At 30.0% G+C, this 11,337-nt stretch overlaps 1 long non-coding RNA gene across 1 annotated transcript in view; it reads left to right on the top strand.

The window, feature by feature from the left end:
* Positions 1-6,558: 6,558 nt before the first annotated feature.
* Positions 6,559-11,337, top strand: part of LOC125876822 (uncharacterized) — a 7,367-nt gene continuing 2,588 nt past the window's right edge. The window contains exons 1-2 of the long non-coding RNA XR_007447543.1: positions 6,559-6,635; positions 10,860-10,934. This is a non-coding gene — a long non-coding RNA (uncharacterized LOC125876822). The remainder of the gene's footprint in view (positions 6,636-10,859; positions 10,935-11,337) is intronic.

Below are 11,337 nucleotides of genomic sequence, written 5' to 3'. Positions count from 1 at the left end.
TAATATGCTTCAGTAGTATCCTCTATAGACTCACTCAGCCCCCAACGTACTTATTAAGTTGCTCATGCTAATTCAATACCTCCAACCAGGGGTCTAGGCAAAGGTCAATCCGGTAAAGGCGGTAGGACCTTTAGTAGGGGTGCTACAGCTCCATAGAATAGAGGTTGGGGTGCTTCTCAGATGTGTACTATTCGAGAGGGACACTATTCTGATTTTACAGGGAGGCCTGCTGTTGTGAGTTATGATGTTGTGATTATAGGTATCATCCCACTTTGCCAGCGATATACATTTGTATTGTTTAATTTGGGGTATACTTTCTCATGTGTGTCTACCTATTTTTCTATTGTGTTTGATATGATATATAATAGAATGAGTGTCCCTTTTAATGTATCTACACTAGTGGGTGTGACCTTAGTGGTGGATCGAGTGTATCGATCTTGTGTTGTCTCTTTTGTTGGGTACGATACTTGGGTAGACTTTATAATTCTGGGGATGGTGGACTTTGATATTATTTTATGTATTGATTAACTCTCCCCACATCATGCTATTTTTTATTGTTATGCTAAGACTAAGTAATTAGTGATATTAGGTGACCCAAGAGTTGAGTGGATAGGTGCTACTTGTTCCTACCCTAGCAAATTTATCTCCTACATTCGAGCTCACAGATTGGTATATAGGGTGTGTTAATCCTTTTTAGACTTTATTCGGGATACTAGTGTTGAGCCACCTCCCATGGATTTTGTGCATGTGGTTTGAGAGTTTTCATTTATTTTTCCTTCTGATCTTCTAGGTCTTCTTCCTGATAGAGACATTAAGTTTTTTTATTGACTTGGAGCCGGGCAACAAGCCTATAATCGTTCCTCCTTATCACATGGCTCCATTAGAGTTGAAAGAATTGAAGGATCAATTACAAGACTTATTGAGTAGGGGCATGAAACTGTTACCTATGACAAAAGTCCCTCAACCTTTACAAATTGAAATAAATACACAAAAAAATACTTTGGTCTGTGATTTACTTTTCCCATGCATCCTCACTTTAATGGCTCACAAAGGACCCAAATCAATAAATTCAACCACAATATAAGTCAATACACATACATCAATCGCTTGCAATTTTTTTCTTACAAGGATTAACTATATTTCCTTGTTATAGCTTGGCTACATTGACTTGTGTCAATTTTTCAGTGTATCATGACGATACTCGATACCATAAGTAAGAACTACGCTTGAAATGATTTTAAAATGGTTTTAATCTCTCACATTGTGATGCATAAGAATTTTACCTAATTAGTTTAACTTAAATATTGTGGATGATAGAATAGAATGTAATCTAAACATGATTTAAAAAAATTACTATTGTTGGAGATATTTTGTATGAATATAACAACGATGATAAAGTTTGTAGTCTTATCTACTTTAAACTATACGGGACATTCTTAAATAAATATAATCCCCATAAGCTATCTCCTATATTCGTTAATTTGACTCCATCCTACGCTCATGACCAAAGTAACTAAACATGCTTCCTAACATGCTCTATCCTTGTACAAAAACATTGGTTATTGACAAAGTGAAAGACATTTCATCTATGATTGACCAACTATGTAAAACAAAGAATACATAGTCCTAACTAAAATAATGTTCACTGGAATGTAGCTTGAAGATTAAGACACCAAGCATTTGAACCTCTATAAATGTTCTTGCAAAGAAGTTTCAATAAGCAAAAAGAACTAAAAAGATCTTCAAACGATACGGTTCATATATGTCTGTGATAATGCAGTGTCTTGTTGTTTTATTAATAAAAAAAGTGTTTACATCCCTATTTTTTCAACTAAGGAGCAACATTGCGGTGAATAAAAAAAATATAATAATTTAATTAAACTAAATTTTAATTTTTTGTAGAATTCACCACCTAATTTTAAGAAATTTAGGAAACGAATTAATTGGTTAACAAGAAACATCTACTAAACCAATAGATTAGCGGTAAGGGTTCAAGTGATTCCGAAGAGAATGTATTAGCACACTAAAGAAACCCACACCACCTAAACAAGAATCAGGTTCCTGTTGAATTACCAGAAATAAAATGCAACACAATAATCAAATATTTATCATGGAAAACCTCATTGCTCAAATGAAGATAAACCATGACCTACACCTCGTAGGATTTCAACAAATTTCACTAACATCAAAGAGAAACTTTAGACTATAATAATCGAATAGATTATCTCTAGTACCTGACCTAAACAGTTCACTCAAATTGTTCAACGATTAACTACAATCGTTTTCTATACTCTCTAGGAAGTCAAACTATCTTCTTGATACGGCTCTCACAAACTCATTCTCCAAGAAGTAAAACTTGATTCTTGTTAAAACGGCTCTTAAAATCACTTTGAAACTTAAGGTAAGTGATCTTCTAAACTTTGTATTCTAGTAGAATTCGTGTACTTCCTTCATTGCTTGTGTGTTGGGAGTAATGGGGATGAGGTGAAGTGTTTATTTTCCACTTGATACATCTAAATAAATTAAAAGGGGTTGAAATGAAAAAGTCTATGTGATAAACATGATGACATGAATTGCCTTATTGTGACCCTTGTTGATTTATTGATAAAATGCTTGAAAGAATGAATGTGGACTTAAATTGTATGAATTGTTGTCTTTTGCATGTGGTGTGATATTGCTTATGTGCATTGATTGTGAACACCGTGATGAGTCATGTGATGATTTATGATCCAGGGGTAATTGGTTGTGAATGTTGTGATGCCGAGGTCTTTGCCAGCGAGTGTTATGATGTTGAGGTATTTGCCAACGAGTGTTATGATGACGAGGTAATTTCTGACAATTGTTTAAAAAGTCGATGGGAAATGGTCCAGGTTAGTTATTTGATATATAGCTAATGGGGAATAATTTCAGCTAGTGATTTGATATAACAACAAAGGGAATGGTTCTAGGTAGTGATATTGTGCTGATGGGAAATGGTTCCGGTAAGAGATTGGTAACTATGACTTAATGCATTTGATGATTATGCGTGACTTGCTTATTACTTTAGATTGATGTACTGATTGCGTGTGACTGAACTACTTGACCTTGATATTGACTTAATCAATTTGTTCGATCATTGATTGTGAAAATTTAACTACGGATATCGGGTCTTGTGAGAAGTGTATTTTAGAATTGCTAGGTTGGGTTGATTTATGTGCAGGTTGTAGTTTGAGAAGTTTTGATTGGAGTGTAAGGGGTATTCGGTTTCTAGCTAGATGCCATGTTTTTTAGATTTCTTGCTAGGTACCATGTTGTTGGTACTCACTTCTTTCATCTACAGTTGTGTAGGTTCCGAGCCCGAACCCGTGTGATCTTGTTCTTTTTCTCCTGATATTCAAGGGTCGTTGAAGGACTTGAAAGGTAGTTGTTTGTCATCCGGTGGACCCTCTTTTCCTTTTTCCCTAAGGATTTTTTCTATTTGTGAAACAATGATTAAGACTTGTATTTATTTCTTAAATTTCACACTTTATGTAATGTAGTGGCTTGTACATGTGACAACCAGGTTTTGGGGTATTGTTTAGAATGAATATGTTTTCCGCCTTTGTCTTTTTCTTTCTCAATATTTCCACATTTTTTCATTTTGTTGGGTTGAGGCTAACTTGTCTTGGTGGGAATAGACAAGTGACATCACGTCTATTTTTGGGTCGTAACAAATGGTATTTGAGTCCCAGTTTCATAGGTCTCAGGTGTGTCCAAGCCAAGTCTAAGTAGATTCTTAAGGATTAATACGAAGAAGTTTGTACTTATATTCAAGAGGGTACATAGATTATTAGGGAACTTCCTTTTATTAAACCTTTCTTTTGTGCATGGTTACCTTTGCTAGTGCCAAGTCGCCACGTGTTGTTTTGGCAGATACCAAGGACCAAAGCTTATGTTTCCTGTGGTAGAGGAGAGATCACTACTAAAAAAACAATGAATACCGACCTAAAAATTTCCAACCTCAAATGGAGGTCGGTAATTTCCGACCTCCGGAGGTCGGTATTTACAAATAGTCGGTTTTTATGCAAAATAAAGCAGGAAAATCAAATTCCGACCTCTGGAGGTCGGAATTTTTCCCGGGAAAAAATGAATTACAATAAAAACCGACCTCTTGATATCGGTATTAAATAAATAACAAATAATACCGACTTCCGTATGTCGGTAAAATTAAATAGTATGTAAAAAATAAATTAATATAAAATACCGACCTCATGAGGTCGGTATTTTTTTATATTTAATTGAGAAATTAATACCGACATCAAGAGGTTGGTTGTTGTTTCTGGGAAAAATTCCAACCTCCTGAGGTCAGAATTTGGTTATTTTGCATAAAAACTGACTTCTTGATGTCGGTTATAATACCGACTTCCGAATGTCGGTAAAATTAAATAGTATGTAATTAAAATACCGATCTCATGAGGTCGGTATTTTTTCTAATTACTATTAATTAAAGTGACATCCGGAGGTCGGTATTTTTATTTCATCTATTACTTTTAAAAGCGACATCCGGAGGTCTGTATTTTTATTTCATTTATTACTTTGAAATGCGACATCCGGAGGTCGATATTTTTATTTCATCTATTACTTTTAAAAGCGACATCCGGAGGTCGGTATTTTTATTATTACTTTTAAAAGCGACATCCGAAGGTCGGTTTGTTGTTCATTTTACACATATAACAATTTTTGTATACTATGAAATTACGTTGATATGAAAACCGACAACAAGTAGTCGATTTTTATGCAAAATAAAGCGGGAAAACCAAATTCCGACCACAGGAGGTCGTTGTTTTTCCCAGAAAATGAATTACAATAAAAACCAACCTCTTGATGTCAGTATTCTTTTCTCAATTAAATATAAAAACAAAATTGAGAAGTATTTTAATTTAATTTTATTTAAATTGTCTTCCGGAGGACGATTTTGTGTAATATAATAAACAAAAAAATTATAATACCGACTTCTGGAAGTCGGTAAAATTAAATATTATGTAATAAATTAATATTTTCAATTAACTTTAAATAAATCGTCTTCCGAATGATGGTAATTTATACAAGTTAAAAAATAATTTAATATAAAATACCGACCTCCCGATGTCAATACTATTTAATAAACATTATTACTTTTTAATGTGATACCGACCTCATGACGTCGGTATTTTTTTATTAAATCTAATTACTTTTAATAAAAGCGACATCCGGAGGTCGGTTTGTTTAAAATATTCCTACTAATAATCATAATTTTGCTATTGTACATAATACTAAAATTTCATTTTACACCTACAATTAATTGTTCAAAAAGTGTAACAATTTTGTATACTTCTATTAATAAAAATTTAGAATTCGTGGAATAAATAAAAAAAATATCTATAATCCATATTTAGTGTATGAAACTACGTTGATATGAATTAGGAGATAATTATACTTATATTTCTAGAGTAATGTACAAATTCTATCAGTCCGTCGTCTAATCATGAACTTAATATCTCATGTCATGATGTAGAGGTGAAGAGCTAACATATAATCCATTCGAGTATGAAATGTGCATGAGATAGCTAGTATTATTATATACGTTCGATCTAATTGAATGGATGTTAAGTGTAGTGATCACCTTCTAATTATGATGACATGTAAACGATACTTTATCGGAGTATAAAATACGTTGATTAATTATATACTCCTCGAGTAGTTTAACAAATCAAGTCTTATATACTAGTGGTTTAGATATGAAATACATTATCAATTAAAGAAATATCGATGATCAATTCAAGGAGATTTATATATTAAATTTGATATTGATAAACTTTTGTTGATCAATAAAATTAAATTTATATAATTAGGAGTTATATAATTTAAATTTATAAAATTAACTTGATCGATAAATTAAATTTATTAAATTAAACTTCTGTTGATGTGTAGTTAAATTNACTAATAGTTTGAATTTGGGATTAGGAATAGCTAGCTAATTTTAATTTAGGATTTTAGCACTAGTTAGATTTTGGGATTTAGGGCTAGTTTGAATTTGTGATTTTAAGACTAGTTTGAATTTTGAATTTAGGACTAGTTTGAATTATTATTGAGATTTTAGGACTACTAATAGTTTGAATTTAGGATTTTAGCACTATAGTTTGATTTTTGAATTCTAGGAGTACTTTCAATTTGTGATTATAAGGCTAGTTTGAATTTCGAATTTAGGACTAATAGTTTGAATTATATTTGTTATTTTAGGACTAATTAATAGTTTGAAGTTGGGACACTAGCTAGCTAGTTTGAATTTAGAATTTTAGGGATTTAAATTACAACTTATAATTAATTAGAACTTGAATTTACTTTAAATTGAACTTAATTAGGAATATGAACTTGCAATTAGAACTTGAACTTGGAACTAATTAGCTTGAATATATAACTAATTAAGTTTAGAAATTAGATATGAACTTGAATTGAAACTTGAACTTATTAAAACTTGAGTGTGTGTATATATATATATATATATAACTAATATTCTTGGATATGAAGTTTATATTTAACTAATTAAGAACTTTTTGTGCTAGGCAACTGAGGAAGCTCAACATGTAAAAAAGTTGATATAGGACTATATTGCTTCTTTCATCAAAGTTGGAGATAAAGTTGGTGCTTCTAAATTTCTCAAGTTCAAGTACAATTGTTTTGAATAATGTGTTTGTGTCCATCTAGTATTAATACTTAGCTTTAATTCTAAGGATTAAAGTTGTTTGTTTGTTAGTATATTATTGTTTGTGTTTGTTGGTTGTGTTATTCAATTGTTAATTTGATTTGATTATTGTTAGTTAGGTATAGATAATTGAAGAATTTTATTTTAAGGTTTCTTTAAAAAGAAATTAGGCATTTTAAAATTGGGCATTGTTAGTTAGTAAAGAATTAACATTTTTATATTTTAGGACTAGTTTAAACTTGAGAATATGTAATTTGAGGTTAAATTGGGATTTTTTTGGATTTGATTTTAGGACTAGTTAGTAAAGTGTTAATTTAAAGTTAGAAATTAGTAATTGAAGTGTTATGAGTAGAAGATGAATGTTTGAATGTCATGAATTTAGATGATGAATGTTTGAATGCCATGAACTTAATTAGAATTTGAAGTTGAACTTAGAATTCGAACGTGAACTTAGAACTTGAACTTGAAATTAGAACTTGAACTTGAACTTAGAATTTGAAGTTAAACTTAGAACTTTAACTTGAACTTAGAATTTGAACTTGAACTTAGAACTTGAACTTGAACTTGAAATTAGAACTTGAACTTGAACTTAGAACTTGAACTTGAAATTAGTACTTGAACATGAATTTAGAACTTGAACTAGAACTTAGAACTTGAACTTGGAACTTGGAACTTGAACTTGAAATTAAAATTTGAAATTCAACATAGAACTTGAACTTGAAGTTAGAATTTGAAGTTAAACTTAGATTTTGAGCTTGAAATTAGAATTTGAACTTAGAATTTGAACTTAGAACTTGAACTTGATCTTAAAATTTGAACTTGAACTTAGAACTTGAACATCAAATTAGAACTTGAACTTGAACTTGAACATCAAATTAGAACTTGAACTTGAACTTGAACTTAAAACTTGAACTTGAACTTGAATTTGAAATTAGAACTTGAACATGAATTTAGAACTTGAACTTGAACTTAGAATTTGAACTTAGAACTTGAACTTGAACTTAGAATTTGAACTTGAATTTGAAATTAAAACTTGAACTTAAAACTTGAACTTGAACTTAGAATTTGAACTTGAACATAGAACTTGAACTTGAAATTAGAACTTGAACTTGAACTTAGAACTTGAAGTTGAATTTAGAACTTGAACTTAAATTTAGAACTTGAACTTGAACTTGAACTTAGAACTTGAACTTCAAATTAGAACTTGAACTTGAATTTAGAACTTAAACTTAGAACTTGAACTTAGAACTTAGAACTTGAGCTGAGAACTTAGAACTTGAACTTGAATTTAGAACTTGAACTTGTAATTAGAACTTGAACTTGAAATTAGAACTTGAACGTGAAGTTAGAACTTGAACTTGAAGTTAGAACTTGAACTTGAACTTAGAACTTGAATTTGAAATTAGAACTTGAACTTGAACTTGAACTTGAACTTAGAATTTGAAGTTAAACTTAGAATTTGAACTTGAAATTCTAATTTGAACTTAGAACTTGAACTTGAACTTAGAATTTGAACTTGAACTTAAAACTTGAATGTGAACTTGGAACTTGAACTTGAAATTAGAACTTGAATTTGAACTTAGTACTTGAACTTGAACTTAGAATTTGAAGTCAAACTTAGAACTTGAACTCGAAATTAGAACCTGAACTTAGAACTTAAACTTGAACTTAGAATTTGAACTTGAACTTAGAACTTGAACGTGAAATTAGAACTTGAATATGAATTTAGAACTTGAACTTCAACTTAGAACTTGAACTTGAACTTAGAACTTGAACTTGAACTTAGAACTTAGAATTTGAACTTGAACTTAGAATTTGAAGTTAAACTTAGAATTTGAACTTGAAATTAGAATTTGAACTTAGAACTTGAACTTGAACTTAGAATTTGAACTTGAACTTAGAACCTGAACGTGAACTTGGAACTTGAACTTGAAATTATAACTTGAACTTGAAGTTAGAACTAGAAGTTGAACTTAGAATTTGAAGTTAAACTTAGAAATTGGAGTTGAAATTAGAACTTGAACTTGAACTTAGAATTTTTACTTGAAGTTAGAACTTGAACTCGAAATTAGAACTTGAACTTGAACTTAGAACTTGAACTTGTACTTCGAACTTGAACTTGAAATTAGAACTTGAACTTGAATTTGAACTTGAACTTGAACTTAGAACTTGAACTTAAAATTAGAACTTGAACTTGAACTTGAACTTAGAACTTGAACTTGAAATTAGAACTTGAACTTGAATTTAGAACTTGAACTTGAACTTTAACTTAGAACTTGAACTTGAACTTAGAACTTGAATTTGAAATTAGAACTTGAACTTAGAATTTGAACTTGAACTTAGAAGTAGAACTTGAAATTAGAATTTGAACTTAAACTTTGAACTTGAACTTGAAATTAGAACTTGAACTTGAACTTAGAACTTGAACTTGAATTTGAATTTAGAATTTGAACTTAGAACTTGAACTTCAACTTAGAATTTGAACTTGCACTTAGAACTTGAACGTGAACTTGGAACTTGAACTTGAAAGTAGAACTTGAACTTGAACTTAGAACCTGAACTTGAACTCACAATTTGAAGTTAAACTTAGAACTTGAACTAGAAATTAGAACTTGAACTTAGAACTTGAACTTGAACCTAGAATTTGAACTTGAACTTGAAATTAGGACTTGAAATTAGATGTTTAACTTGAACTTAGAACTTGAACTTGAATTTAGAACTTGAACTTAGAACTTGAACTTGAAATTAGAACTTGAACTTGAACTTGAACTTGAACTTAGAACTTGAACTTGAATTTAGAACTTGAACTTAGAACTTGAACTTGAACTTGAACTTGAACTTAGAACTTAGAACTTGAACTTGAACTTAGAACTTGAACTTGAAATTAGGACTTGAACTTGAAATTAGAACTTGAACATGAAGTTAAAACTTGAACTTGAACTTAGAACTTGAACTTGAACTTAAAATTAGAACTTGAACTTGAACTTAAAACTTGAACTTGAACTTGAACTTACAATTTGAAGTTAAACTTAGAATTTGAATTTGAAATTAAAATTTGAACTTAGAACTTGAACTTTAATTTAGAATTTGAACTTGAACTTAGAATTTGAATGTGAACTTGGAACTTGAACTTGAAATTAGAACTTAAGTTTGAACTTAGAACTTGAACTTGAACTTAGAATTTGAAGTTAAACTTAGAACTTGAAATTGAAATTAGAACTTGAACCTAGAACTTGAACTTGAACTTAGAATTCGAACTTTAACTTAGAACTTGAACTTGAAATTAAAACTTGAACATGAATTTAGAATTTGAACTTGAACTTAGAACTTGAACTTGAACTTGAAGTTAGAACTTGAACTTAGAATTTGAAGTTAAACTTAGAATTTGAATTGGAAATTAGAATTTGAACTTAAAACTTGAACTTGAAGTTAGAATTTGAACTTGAACTTAGAACTTGAACGTGAACTTGGAACTTGAACTTGAAATTAGAACTTGAACTTGAACTTAGAACTTGAACTTGAACTTAGAATTTGAAGTTAAACTTAGAACTTGAACTTGAAATTAGAACTTGAACTTAGAAATTGAACTTGAACTTAAAATTTGAACATGAACTTAAAACTTGAACTTGAAATTAGAACTTGAACTTGAACTTATAACTTGAACTTGAACTTATAACTTGAACTTGAACTTAGAACTTGAATTTAGAACTTGAACTTGAACTTAGAACTTGAACTTGAAATTAGAACTTGTACTTGAATTTAGAACTTGAACTTGAACTTGAACTTAGAACTTGAAATTGAAGTTGAACTTAGAACTTAGAACTTAGAACTTGAACTTAGAACTTGAACTTGAAATTAGAACTTGAACTTAGAATTTGAACTTGAAATTAGAACTTGAACTTGAAATTAGAATTTGAACTTGAACGTAGAACTTGAACTTACAACATGAACTTAAAATTTGAAGTTGAACTTAGACTTGAACTTGAAATTAGAACTTGAACTTGGAACTAATTAGCTTGAATATATAACTAATTAATTTTAGAAATTAGATATGAACTTGAATTGAAAACTTGAACTTATTAAAACTTGAATATATATAAAACTAATATTGTTGGATTTGAAGTTTATATATAACTAATTTTAGAACTTTTCGTGCTAGGGAACTGAGGAAGCTCAACATCTAAAAAAGTTGATATAAGACTATATTGCTTCTTTCATCAAAGTAGGAGATAAGGTTGGTGCTTCTAAATTTCTAAAGTTCAAGTACAATTGTTTTCAATAATTTGTTTGTGTCAATCTATTATTGATACTTAGCTTTAATTTTGTGATAATTTTTTGTGTCCATCGATTGTTTGTTAATCATAAGTGCCAACACTAGTTGATCCTATTGATGACAAAATTGATTTTTTTGCAAGATCGATTTGTGTCCATCTAGTGTTGGCACTTTGCTTTAAATTTAGAAATAATATATTTGTTAAGCATAAGTACCAACACTAGTTGATCCTATTGATGACAAAATTGATTTTCTTGCAAGATCGATTTCTGTCCATCTTGTGTTGACAATTAGCTTTAAATTTAGAAATAATATATTTGTTGAGCATAAGTACCAACACTAGTTGATCCTATTGATGACAAAA

Source organism: Solanum stenotomum, chromosome 9 (genome assembly GCF_019186545.1).
Source record: "Solanum stenotomum isolate F172 chromosome 9, ASM1918654v1, whole genome shotgun sequence".
Lineage (NCBI taxonomy): Eukaryota > Viridiplantae > Streptophyta > Magnoliopsida > Solanales > Solanaceae > Solanum > Solanum stenotomum.
The sequence above is the reverse complement of the archived record's forward strand: the minus strand, read 5'-3'. Positions and strand labels throughout refer to the sequence as shown.